Below are 13072 nucleotides of genomic sequence, written 5' to 3'. Positions count from 1 at the left end.
TGCTTCTCCCACACTTAATGTTTGCCCTGCGAGAAGTACCCCAGGCATCCACTGGATTCTCTCCGTTTGATTTGCTCTATGGCAGACCCTGTCGAGGAATCCTCGACTTAGCCAAGGATATATATATAGATGTATATATATATCTATATATATGCCATTTAGCAGACGCTTTTATCCAAAGCGCCCGACCCTCCGGTTCGGTCCTGGGGGGGAAGGTATGTGGAAGGACCACCAGAGGGCAGGCTGGGCTCATGGATAGTAGCCCAACAAGACATGGGAGACAAGGTAACCAGAGGCAATTAAGCACAGCTGACGGTACTAATGACATACTCTCCTTCCCCTATAAGAGAGAGAATGGAACCAGCAGAGAGGGGGGGGGAAACTATCTCTGGAAGATGGCCACCGAGAGAGAGGAGCTATCCAGGAAGAACCACTAAGACGGTGACAATCCCGTGACTTTTTGTTGTAGCTTAAAGATAATCCTATTGTGTTCCTGTTTCATCTGGAGAAGAAGATGTATGTTTTTTTCCTTGGAAGATTTTCATTGATTATGTTGAAATGTTTTTGTTGACCAAATGCCCTCAATAGAGAACTGTGTTAAATCAAGAAAACCTACTCCTGACTCGTTTATTCCACCTTCCCGCTTTAGAGTGATGCCCAATTACTTGGTCCGCTCACAGCAGTCTGACTGAGGGGTGGTAGGCAGCAGCATGCTCATAAGCATTCATTCAAACAGCCCTTTTGTGCGCTTGCCAGCAACTCTTCACTGTGCTTCAAACATTGAGCTGTTTATGACTTCAAGCCTATCAACTCCCGAGATTAGCTAGGCCTAACCCGGACAATGCTAGGCCAATTGTGCATCGCCCAACGGACCTCCCGGTCACGGCTGGTTACGACAGAGCCTGGGCGCGAACCCAGAGTCTCTGGTGGCACAGCTGGCGCTGCAGTACGGCGCCCTTAACCACTGCACCACCCGGGAGGCGGTATCGGCTTTTTTTAGTCCTCCAATAATCGGTATCAGACTGATTACCAGGACGTCTACTCCGAGCATACGCTGACCAACAGGTAAGTGTCTTCACTGACATTTTCAACCTCTCCCTGACCGAGTCTGTAATACCAACATGTTTCAAGCAGACCACCCAAGTCCCTATGCCCAAGAGCACTAAGGTAACCTGCCTAAACGACTATTGACCCGTAGCACTCACATCTGTAGCCATAAAGTGCTTTGAAAGGCTGGTCATGGTTCACATCAACACCATTAATCCAGAAACCCTAGACCCACTCCAATTTGCATACCGACCCAACAGATCCACAGAAGATACCGTCTCTATTGCACTCCACCCTGCCCTTTCACACCTGGACAAAAGGAACACCTATGTGAGAATGCTATTCATTGACTATAGCTCAGCGTTCAACACCATAGTACCCTCAAAGCTTATCACTAAGCTAAGGACCCTGGGACTAAACATCTCCCTCTGTAACTGGATCCTGGACTTCCTGACGGGCCACTCCCCAGGTGGTAAGCGTAGGTAACAACCCATCCGCCACGCTGATCCTCAACACTGGGGCCCCCTCAGAGGTGCGTGCTCAGCCCCCCCCCCCTCCTGTACTCCCTGATCACTCATGACTGCACAACCAGGCACGACTCCAACACCATCATTAAGTTTGCCGATGACAGTGGTAGCCTGATCACCAACAAGACAGCCTATAGGGAGGAGGTCAGAGACCTGACCGTATGGTGCAAGGACAACAACCTCTCTCTCATCATGATGATTGTGGACTACAGGAAAAGGAGGACCAAGCACGGGGCTGTAGTGGAGAAGATTGAGATCTTCAAGTTCCTTGGCGTCCACATCACGAACAAACTAACATGGTCCAAGCACACCAAGACAGTCTAGAAGAGGCACGACATCACCTTTTCACCCTCAGGAAACCAAAAACACTTAGCATGGGTCAGATCCCAGATCCTCAAAACGTTGCACTATCGAGAGCATCCTGACAGGTTGCATCACTGCCTGGCGTGGTACCTGCTCGCCTCCGACCGCAAGGCACTACAGAGGGTAGTGCGTACAGCCCAGTACATCACTGGGGCCAAGCTTTCTGCCATCCAGGACCTAAAAATTGTCAAAGAGTCCAGCCATCCTAGTCATAGACGGTTCTCTCTGCTACCTCACGGCAAGCGGTACCGGAGCGCCAAGTCTAGGTCCAAGAGGCTACTAAACAGCTTCTGCCCCTAAGCCATAAGACTCCTGAACATCCAGCTGCGGATCAGAAGCCAAAACTTCCGATTCCATTGTATCCCTCAGTAGGTTGCCAAAGAAGTTGCTGGGTCGAGAGCCAGCCTCCACTCCCTCTGCCAGAGCAACAATGAGAAGGTTATGACTTCTTGACCGGCCCTCCAAGTCGACTACATTCACGGAAAGCCTCTGTGCAATGTCCTGCAAAGATGTGCATAGCTTCTCGAACTTGTCGATCCTACCAGCATTGAATTCAGAAGCCTTCAAGGTCGACAATGTTCTGGCCCTGCGAAGCAACTTTTCGAATGGTGCTCTCGATTTTTAAGCCCAGTTCATCAATAGCAGCCTTGAAATCCTCAGCTATGGCAACACATAGTTCTCCCAGAGCCAGGGTAAGTTCTGAAAGTGTCATGTTATTACCTGTGCCTTCCGCCATGGCCGTCTCGTTGTTTGGTGGGGAGGAGGCCTCCGGTGGAGATTTCTTGTCCTTTAGTCGCCTATTACTCAACATGTTGACATAAAAAGTTAAACTATTGTATTAAAAAGAGATGCATGTAAAAAGTGCGATGAAGTAGGTTAAGTCAGATTGTTTCGTAGGTAGTTGTAGGAGCCTCTCAAACAGCCGTTCACTCCAACATACTAGCGCCACTCCCCTATTATTCTACAATGTAGAAAATAGTAACATTTTAGAAAAACCATTGAATGAATAGGTGTTCTAAAACTTTTGACCGGTAGTGTAGGCATGTGGGAGAGGGAATTGAACAGGTAGAGGTGTGGTTGGGAACATGGTATAGTGAACTTTTACAACCTGTGTAAGAGAGTTGATGGCCCTTGGGAATGTAGAAGGTCAAGATCGGAGACAGATGATGTGGTGTGGGGTTTTTAATGCTCATAGTACGCTCTGGGGAGGGTTACAGACTGATGTCAATAGACAAGTGTTGGAGGAACTACTTGATGAGAAAGGGCTTGTGAGTGATGGTATGTGAACAAGGACTGACCCAGTAACTACAAATTCATCTGCTCTGGATCTAACTGAAGTTCAACGGCAGGCAGATGTGTTTGGGAGAAATCTACAGTGGGTAGTGATCACTATCATATCATGTGTATTGTAGGAATGAGGCTAGAAGATTCAGTAGGAAATGGATTGAGGAGATGGATATTTGGGAAAGCGGAGTGGGGTCAGTTTCAGGAGTTAAGCGATATTTGATCAGGATTCAAATATAGACACAGTAAATGATCGCGTAAGAGGAGCAATAGTAGGGGCCGCAAGGCAGGTGATTCCTATAGGTATAAGGGGGAGAAAGAGTAACACAGTTCCCTAGTGGTCTGAAGAGTGTAGAGAAGCTGTGAAGAATAGTATCAGGGCTTTCAGAATGTTGAAAAGGTCCCATAATTACCAGCACCTGATTCAGTATAAAGAAACATAATCAGTAGTGAGGAGGATCATTGGCTGAGATAACCCAGTTTAAGCTACTGCACTCTTTATCGTCTCTTGGAAATGATGAGATGTGTTACATCATAATGGCTCAGTTCAGTGACGGGGAATGGGGAAAGTATTGGGCCTTTATACAATAAGGTGTGGCAGGAAGGGAAACTACCTGGGAGTTGGAAGCAGGCTGTAGTGCCGATATGGAAACCAGGGAAAGAACCTACTAGTCCTTCAAGAGATTGGCCGATAGCGTTGGCATCTCGTGTATGTAAACTTATGGAAAGGATGATAACGGAAAAGCCGACTTACTTTCTGGAGAGTAGACGACTAATATCACCAAATCAAAGTGGGTGCCGGAAAGGCAGGGGAACGATGGATCCTGTACTGTAACTTGAGTCAGTAATACAGAAGGCACAGGCAAATAAGGAGGTGGTTGTAGCTGTTTTCTTCATTATTAAGAAGGCCTATGATTTGGAAGGAAGGCCTACTTAAAGCTGGATATGATGGGGGATGGTGGAAGGGTTTTTAACTAGATAAATGATTTCATTTTTGGGCAATCAATACATGGGGAGCTCTATGTCAGAAAGCTATGAGGTAGATAATGGTACCCCCAGGGAAGTGTCAAGTAATTTTTGTTGTTCTCCATAATGATGATGTATTCTACCAGGTGAGACCTGATATTGAGAGGTCATTGTTTGTGGATGACGGGGCACTGTGGAAGAGCTAAATACATTTTGCCCATACAGCCAGGAAAGTTCAAGAAGCAATCAGTGAAGTTGAGCAGTGGTCCCTCGGGTGGGGCTTCAAGTTTTCAGTTGAAGTTTTCTAGAAGGGATATTGGGGTGGAAATATACTTGAAGTTGTATGGAAGGAATCTGGAGAGGATAGGAGTGTTTAGGCTCCTGGGGGTCTGGTTTGACACTCAAATGACATGGACAGAGCATATTAACAGAGTAGTTGTTAAAGGGAAAAAAAATATTGAATGTGATGTGTTGCCCATCAGGAATGGAGTGGGTGGCAGATAGAATGGAGTTAAATGCTATATATAGCGCTGTTAAGGTCATCACTGATTATGGAAGTGTAGCATATAGATCAGCAGCTCAGGCATCTTTAAAAAAAGCAATATGTAATCCAGACCCAAGCCTTGAGAATATTTTGAGGAGCACTCAGGACCTCTCCAGTGGCAGCGGTGCAGGTAGAGTTGGGAGTGATGCTGTTAAAATTAAGAAGACAACAGCTAACCATGACATATTGAGTAAATCTACAACAACATATTGTTACACAGTCTACAGAAAAAGGTGCTCACAGTGCTGGGAACATGAACAAAATCTGAATACAAGTTTTGGGTGGATAGGCAAATGGCATGGAGAGAGAGAGAGAGTTTAGCCCCTCTGTGGTTCTTTCTGCTATCCCACCTTGGTTGCTCCCTAAGCCAGTGATATATCTAGGGTTGATTGAGAGGGTAAGAGCTGTTGAGGAAGGAGTAGATTCAATTGTACGTGAACATTGAACACAATACTATACTTTCTTGAATATATTCACAGATGGATCTAAGGACCCTAAGCAGGAAGGACAGGTGCAGCTTTTAGTGTTCCTGAGTTTTAAGGTGGCAGTGATAAAAAGAGCAACAGGTAATTTATCTGATTACACAATGGAGTTGATGGGCCTACTCTTGGCTGCAGAGTGTGTGGAGGTGGTGAGGTCAGACAGAGTAGTCATCTGCTCGGACTCCTGTGCAGCACTGATGAGCTTAAATTAATTTGCCTCTTAGCAGACAGGATGTGTTGTATGAAGTTTTGCAGTGCTTGTATAAGGTGAGATAGATAGGGGTATTTGTGATGTTCCTATGGGTACCAGCTCATGTGGGAGTAGAGGGGAATGAGGATGGCAAGTTATCACCAAGCAGGCTCTTAAATATCCTAATGTTGAGATGGAATTGTCAAATCAGTGAAGCCATGAGGTTAATTAAAAATAGTGGTTAAAAACAAAATGGCAAGGGTTGTGGAAAAGGAAGACACTTGTATAAGATTCAGGAACAGGTGGGGGCAGGGAGGTCATCAGGCTGAGAGAGAAGGGAGGAAAGTGTAATCACAAGGCTGAGACTGGGACACACAAGGCTCAATAGTACATTGAAATTGGTGGGGAAACATCCGACTGGGAGGTTTGATCATTGTCAGGAGGAGATGGACAGTGGAACATGTTTTGTTTCAGTGCCAGAAGTATGGGAGGGAAAAGGAGCGATTTATTAGATTTGAGGCGTAATGAGGTTGAAGAGCCAAAATTAAATGAACTGCTGGAGAAATCTTCAGGGGGTGTAGTATTTAATTATATATTTTGTTTCCTTAGGGAGACAAGAATATTGGGTAACATTTAGACCTTAATATGTTATTAAAATTATTAGGTTATTAAATTATTGCATCTGAGCTCCTAGAGTGTGCGGAGCTCCTTTTCTTTTTCAAGTGTTCTACTCTACTAGCCAGCACCTCGCCTAAACAGGTGTGGGTTTCTTTCGCCTCCAGGATTTAGACCTTCCCTGTCTCTGGTCCACACTCCAGTTAAGTTATTGGCAGTAATGCACCTTAAAGTTAGCTGCCAAAATTTACAGAAGAATAGAGGAGGAGGAGGTGTGACAGTTTGGCCCTTTCCGACAATACCCTCGGACAGGGCCAACCAGGCAGGATATAACCACACCCACTTTTCCAAAGCACAGCCCCCACACCACTAGAGGGATATCAACAGACCACCAACTTACTGCCCTGGGACAAGAGTGAGTATAGCCCATGAAGATCTCCAATTCACTTGCCCGAAAGGGCGCAAAACCGGACAGGAAGATCAAGTCAGTGACTCAACCCACTCAAGTCGAGTATAGCGGAAAAAACCCTGGCATGACGTGATGCACTTCGACTTCAACTGTATACATATACACACACACACACACACACACACACACACACACACACACACACACACACACACACACACACACACACACTTCTTGATACATTCATTCCTGAACAGTCTTTATATCTATTGGACCTAGGTCTTAGGTCATGATACTGAAAGAACAGCAACTGTAATACCAACGCAGAAGTGCAATTTTGTAAAACACAAAGGGCTAGTGGTGTAGTAGATGCTATGTGCAGGTACAGTTGAAGTCAGAAGTTTGCATACACCTCAGCCAAATACGTTCAGTTTTTAAAAATTCCCTGTCTTAGGTCAGTTAGGATCAGCACTTTATTTTAAGAATGTGAAATGTCAGAATAATAGTAGAGAGAATGATTGATTTATTTCAGCTTTTATTTCTTTCATCACATTCCCAGTGGGTCAGAAGTTTACATGCACTCAATTAGTATTTGGTAGCATTGCCATTAAATTGTTTAACTTGGGTCAAACATTTCAGGTAGCCTTCCACAAGCTTCCCACAATAAGTTGGGTGAATTTTTGCCCATTCCTCCTGACAGAGCTGGTGTAACTGAGTCAGGTTTGTAGTCCTCCTTGTTCGCACACGCTTGTTCAGTTCTGCCCAAAAAATGTTCTATAGGATTGAGGTCATGGCTTTGTGATGGCCACTCTAATACCTTGACTTTGTTGTCCTTAAGCCATTTTGCCACAACTTTGGAAGTATGCTTGGGGTCATTGTCCATTTGGAAGACCCATTTGCGACCAAGCTTTAACTTCCTCACTGATGTCTTGAGATGTTGCTTCAATATATCCACATAATTTTCCTTGCTAATGATGCCCATCTGTTTTGTGAAGTGCACCAGTCCCTCCTGTATAGCAAAGCACCCCCACAGCATGATGCTGCTACCCCCGCTCGGCTTGCAAGCCTCCCCCTTTTTCCTCCAAACATCATGATGGTCATTATGGCCAAACAGTTATATTTTTGTTTCATCAGACCAGAGGGCATTTCTCCAAAAAGTACGATCTTTGTCCCCATGTGCAGTTGCAAACCATAGTCTGCTTTTTTAATGGCGGTTTTTGGAGCAGTGGCTTCTTCCTTGCTGAGCGGCCTTTCAGGTCATGTCGGTATAGGACTCGTTTTGCTGTGGCTATAGATACTTTTGCACTTGTTTCCTCCAGCATCTTCACAAGGTCCTTTGCTGTTGTTCTGGGATTGATTTGCACTTTTCGCACCAAAGTACGTTCATGTCTAGGAGGCAGAATGTGTCTCCTTCCTTAGCGGCATGATGGCGGCGTGGTCCCATGGTGTTTATACTTGCGTACTATTGTTTGTACAGATGAACGTGGTACCTTCGGGCATTTGAATATTGCTCCCAAGGATGAACCAGACTTGTGGAGGTCTACAATTTGTTTTCTGATGTCTTGGCTGATTTCCCCATGATGTCAAGCAAAGAGGCACTGAGTTTGAAGGTAGGCCTTGAAATACATCCACAGGTACACCCCCAATTGACTCAAATGATGTCAATTAGCCTATCGGAAGCTTCTAAAGCCATGACATAATTTTATGGAATTTTCCAAGCTGTTTAAAGGCACAGTCAACTTAGTGTATGTAAACCTCTGACCCACTGGAATTGTGATACAGTGAATTATAAGTGAAATAATCTGTCTGTAAACAATTGTTGAAAACATGACTTGTGTCATGCACAAAGTAGATGTCCTAACCAACCTTCTACAAATTTCTTGTTAACAAATTATAGTTTTGGGATGGTTGAAAAACACGTTTTAATGACTCCAACCTATGTGTATGTAAACTTCCAACTCCAACTGTATATATCATATAACCACCTTTTTTTCCCAGTGAGCATTGCTTATACTCACTTCTTAATCCCCACTGATGCATATCAAAGTAGTGTAGGTATATGACTTATCAATTATGTAGTACAATCTATGTAGTACCATCATGCACAAATTAACCTACACAATCACAAAGTACGTGAAATAAAGTCACATGCGCAAAGCACACGTAGCCTAGTTTCAGCGGAATATCATCTGCAGGCAGCAAGACCAATTGGATTTGGCATGGAGCTCACAGAAGAATGTCATCGGTAGGGTAGATAGAAAACACTAACTAAGGCAACAATGGGTATGCAAACCATGTATTGAATGAGTTTGGTCCAAAGGCTTTTTGTGATGCACAGGTCAGTCATCATGTACTGTTTGCATCAGGGGCGTGGGCGTGAGTGGGCCTGGACACATGCCCACACACTAGTCAGCCAGGCCCACTAAATCAGATTGAGCAAAAACAAATAAAGAATACATTATTATTACAAAAATACTCCTCACTTCTCCAAAATGGTCTCCTTATTTGGTTTAAGCATTGTTGTGGACTTAGTTAGAAAAACAACAAATGTATTTTTTTTTTTTGTGTGATTGAGTGTTTAAATATATAGGAAAACTTTTCACATAAGGAGCCTTTCCTTCACTGGGTGGGCCATTTGAGAAATCTTAGCCAAAATTTGAGTATACCCACTTCTCCAGGCACCACGACACCACTGCATAGGGCCGATGGAAAGACAGCAGTCAAACACAGCATGATGTTAAAGGATAAGCAGTCCGTTCCTTCGGACATAATAAGCCAGTAGGTCCCTATAATAAGAATACAAAACACAACCATTAGGCTAAGCATTTCCCAATCAAAATTGACCAATTGATCTAAATTATTACTTTCCATTACAACAAAACATTTCACATTAAGCACAAAGTAACTAGGGACCTAAAGTTTAAATGCAACAATGTTTCACACATGTTATTTTCAAAGAGATGGCTAGCTCCAATAACAAACACAGTTCCACTCAACAGATGACAATAATTTGAAAATGAACTTCTTGTTGAAAGTTATTCTTGAAAAGGGAGAAGCTAACAAATGACAAACAACATCCTCTTCAATAACACCTGCTGCAGCCACTGCAACCTAGCCTATAACAAAAGATGGCTTTACTAGTCTGTGGGAAAACTACAGCTTGCAATTGCACAGTGACCTGTTGGCCTTTGAGAAGGCAGAAGTTTCCATTTGTCTTTGTAAAAACGGTCCCACCCTTCAGAAGTCACAATGTGATTGGTTTATTCCCTCACAAAGTTTGCCCTAATACAGTTAAATGGCAGATGCCTTCTATCTAGCTTCTGATGGCCTAGCCAATCAATGGCTTCTTCTTCGATGCGGGTTAACGATGATGGGCATCCAATGTTAATGGTGCATTACCGCCACCAGCTGGACGTGGGATTGAATAAGAAACAAAAAACATTGCAGGAAAGGGGGAAAATGACACCATACAAAATTCAAAATTAAACACATCAACTGACAAAACCCATCCCACTTCTTCAATCACAGTCCACTCCAAAATACATCCCTACACAGGCTCATGGGCCTGTGATGGCAGAAGACTCACCGACAGGATTTCTTGCACAGCCTCGGCTCTGAAATCACAAAGACCCCAAAAACGTAAAGAGTCCACCTTTTTAACATGTAGTATTTCACTATCCCTTGTTTGATGAAAACCCATTACTGCTCATGGTGATGACTACTACAATTGTTTCTTCCTCGCTACTCATTCCTTCCAATCTTTGCACCGCCTCAAAAAAGGAGACACGCTGGACACTCCTTACCCTTGCCACCTCACTCTCCTTCACCCTAACGGAGCATTCCAGGAACTCAGGTGAATGTTCACCTCCACAGTTGCAGCATTTCACTTCATCTGGCATACAATACTCTTCCCTTCTGCACACACTTGAGATTTATGACACTGAAGGGGATTGTGCACAAAAAAACAAAAAATCTTACAGGACATGAATCCTAACTCTATATGAGAAGGGAGAGACTCTTCAAAGAGCAGTAGCATGGATGAAGTGAATTTATTTACCATACAGGTCAGTTGACGTGCACCAACCACTCCATCAATGTCTTCAGTAATATACTCTGCCTTTATTTCTTACGCAACCCCAGAAATAACCCCCTTGATAGGTGCCCGGCTACGAAAATCCATACAAGAAACATTCCATCTTTTTGAGACTTCTTCTGAAGTCTCTCACCGACACCACACTTTCCTCCAACACATTTCAGATTTTCCTTGGAATGTTTCCCAAGTAGCATTGATCCAAAACCTTCACTCCGACTAAAAACATGTCTAGTGGTTTCCTATTTTCCCACTACAGCTTTTACTTCTCATTTCTCTTTTTCTTGCCAATGTAACCCACTCATTCCTACTTTCTGTACTATTAGCTTCACCCGACTCACTAGCAATTTCAAACAAAACTTAAGTTTCTGCCATCTCCTCCCCGTCACACCCATCCTTGATCGGCTTTTCTTCCCACCCTCTTTCCTAGCCAATGGCTGATTTAGCTAGATAGAATTTTCTCCCCAGAGACCACCAAAGAAAAATCCTGATTGGATATTTTTGCCTCGCTTCTGTGTTAACCATTTCCTTTCCAATAAAAACTGAAGAGATTAAATCAGAACATCATTGAAAATAATAATAGAATTGGAGTTACTCATATTTTATTTTAAAGGCCCTCATTGTTTCCCACTGGGTTTGAGTTAGTAATAATAATAATAATAATAATAATTTCCCTCAGCATGCCTTTTTTCACCATTCTGAATGTCTTTTCCATATGTTTTTTTCTGAAATATGAACACAGAAATACTGGACATTTTGAACTCTTATTACTGTGTCGATTTGACAAAAATTCAATCATGTTCTTAAATTGGACTCTGGCATTTTTCGGGTCTTGGTCTTGACTCGGTCTAGGGACCCCTTGTCCCCCTCCCAGACTTGGTTTTGACTCGGTCTCCCCCCCCCCCTCCGGTCTTGAATCTGTCTCACTTCAGGTGAATCGAACACAACACTGCTGATATCTTTCCGACAGATAAGATCTAAACCAGGCAAGAACTTGTCCATTTAGACCAATTAGGCTTTCCAATCTCTCCAAAAGAACTTGGTGATCGATGGTGTCAAAGGCGGCAAAAAGGTCAAGGAGCTCGAGGACAGATACAGAGCCTTGGTCTGATGCCATTTAAAGGTAATTTAACATCTTCACGAGTGCCGTCTCAGTACTATGATGGGGTCTAAAACCAGGCTGGAGCGTTTCGTATACATTATTTGTCTTCAGGAAGGCAGTGAGTTGCTGCTTAACAGCTTTTTCAAAATGTTTTAGAAAAATGGGAGATTCGATATAGGCCAATCTTTTTCTTTTTTTTCCGGGTCAAGTTTAGGATTTTTACAGGAGAGGCTTTATTACTGCCACTTTTAGTGAGTTTGGTATAGATCCGGAGGATAGGGAGCCAATTATTATGTTCAACATAGGAGGGCCAAGCACAGGAAGTAGCTCTTTCAGTAGTTTCATTGGAATAGGGTCCAGTAGGCAGCTGGAAGGTTTAGAGGTCATTTCTATTTTCGTGAATGTGTCGAGAGATACAGGATTAAAAAACTTGAGGGACACCATTGATCTTAGGTCCTGGCAGTTCTGTGCAGACTCAGGACAACAGAGTTTTGGAGAAATATGCAGATTCAAAGAGGAGTCCGTAATTTGCTATCAAAAATGTTCATGAATTCATCACTGCTGAAGTGAAGGCCATCCTCTCTTGGGAATGCTACTTTTTAGTTAGCTACGCGACAGTAAAAAAAAAAGTTGGATGGTACTGTCTTTCCAAGCTACTCGGAAAACTTCCAGTTTGGTGGAGCGTCATTTCCGTTTCAATTTTCTGGAAGCTTGCTTTAGGGCTCGGATATTGTCTGTATATCAGGGAGCTAATTACTTCTGACAAATGTTTTTTGTTTTTAGAGGTGTGACTGCATCTAGGGTATTACACAAGGTTAAATTTAGATCCTTGGTTAAGTGGTTAACACATTTTTGTACTCCAACGTCCTTTGGTGGGTGGTAGGAGTCTGGAAGGGACTGTTACAGTGTCTTGAATTTAAAAAGTTGGGCCTTGTGGCAAGTGGAAACCACGTTCCCGAGTTCCAGGAATGCCCTGTATTGGTGAAGGAGGTCGAAGTAGCAAGAATCTGAGCTTTTCACCAAGTCTCCTATACAGAGGCAGGCAAATGGCAGAAGGAGCAAGTGCAAATGAGTAAGAAATGTCAATGGATGCCCCGCAGCCTGCAGAAAGTGTTGTTCATCAGTTGAGGGATCCTGAAGTGCTGAAAGTTTAGAAGGTTTATTTTGTTGTGTTTATTGTGCAGGTGATACATTGTACAAGTAAAACTAGCAAGAAATCGAAGAAACTTGACATAATTGTGAATGCAACAAAAATACTTTTGGATCTCAAGGACTTTATGGCTGAAACAATGCATTATGTTTTATTTTTTCCCCCTGTGTTTTCTGCGTTAAAGTTCCCCAGTTTTCACCCCACGCAGTAGGTGGCGGCATGCACCTCTAAATACTATAGAAGAAGAATCATCACAACAATCACAACAACAACAACAACAACAACAACAACACCTCGAAAATC

At 43.4% G+C, this 13072-nt stretch overlaps 1 long non-coding RNA gene across 1 annotated transcript; it reads right to left on the bottom strand.

Moving 5' to 3' along the window:
- Positions 1 to 8626: 8626 nt before the first annotated feature.
- Positions 8627 to 10828, bottom strand: LOC124033209. The gene is made up of 4 exons (XR_006838336.1): positions 10485 to 10828; positions 10014 to 10041; positions 9098 to 9213; positions 8627 to 8849 (listed from the first exon to the last, which is right to left on the bottom strand). It is a non-coding gene; the product is annotated as an uncharacterized LOC124033209 (long non-coding RNA).
- Between the last annotated feature and the right edge of the window lie 2244 nt (positions 10829 to 13072).

This window comes from Oncorhynchus gorbuscha, linkage group LG04 (assembly GCF_021184085.1).
Source record: "Oncorhynchus gorbuscha isolate QuinsamMale2020 ecotype Even-year linkage group LG04, OgorEven_v1.0, whole genome shotgun sequence".
Classification (NCBI taxonomy): domain Eukaryota; kingdom Metazoa; phylum Chordata; class Actinopteri; order Salmoniformes; family Salmonidae; genus Oncorhynchus; species Oncorhynchus gorbuscha.
Note: the sequence above shows the minus strand (reverse complement) of the source record. Positions and strands in the feature narration are given on the sequence as shown.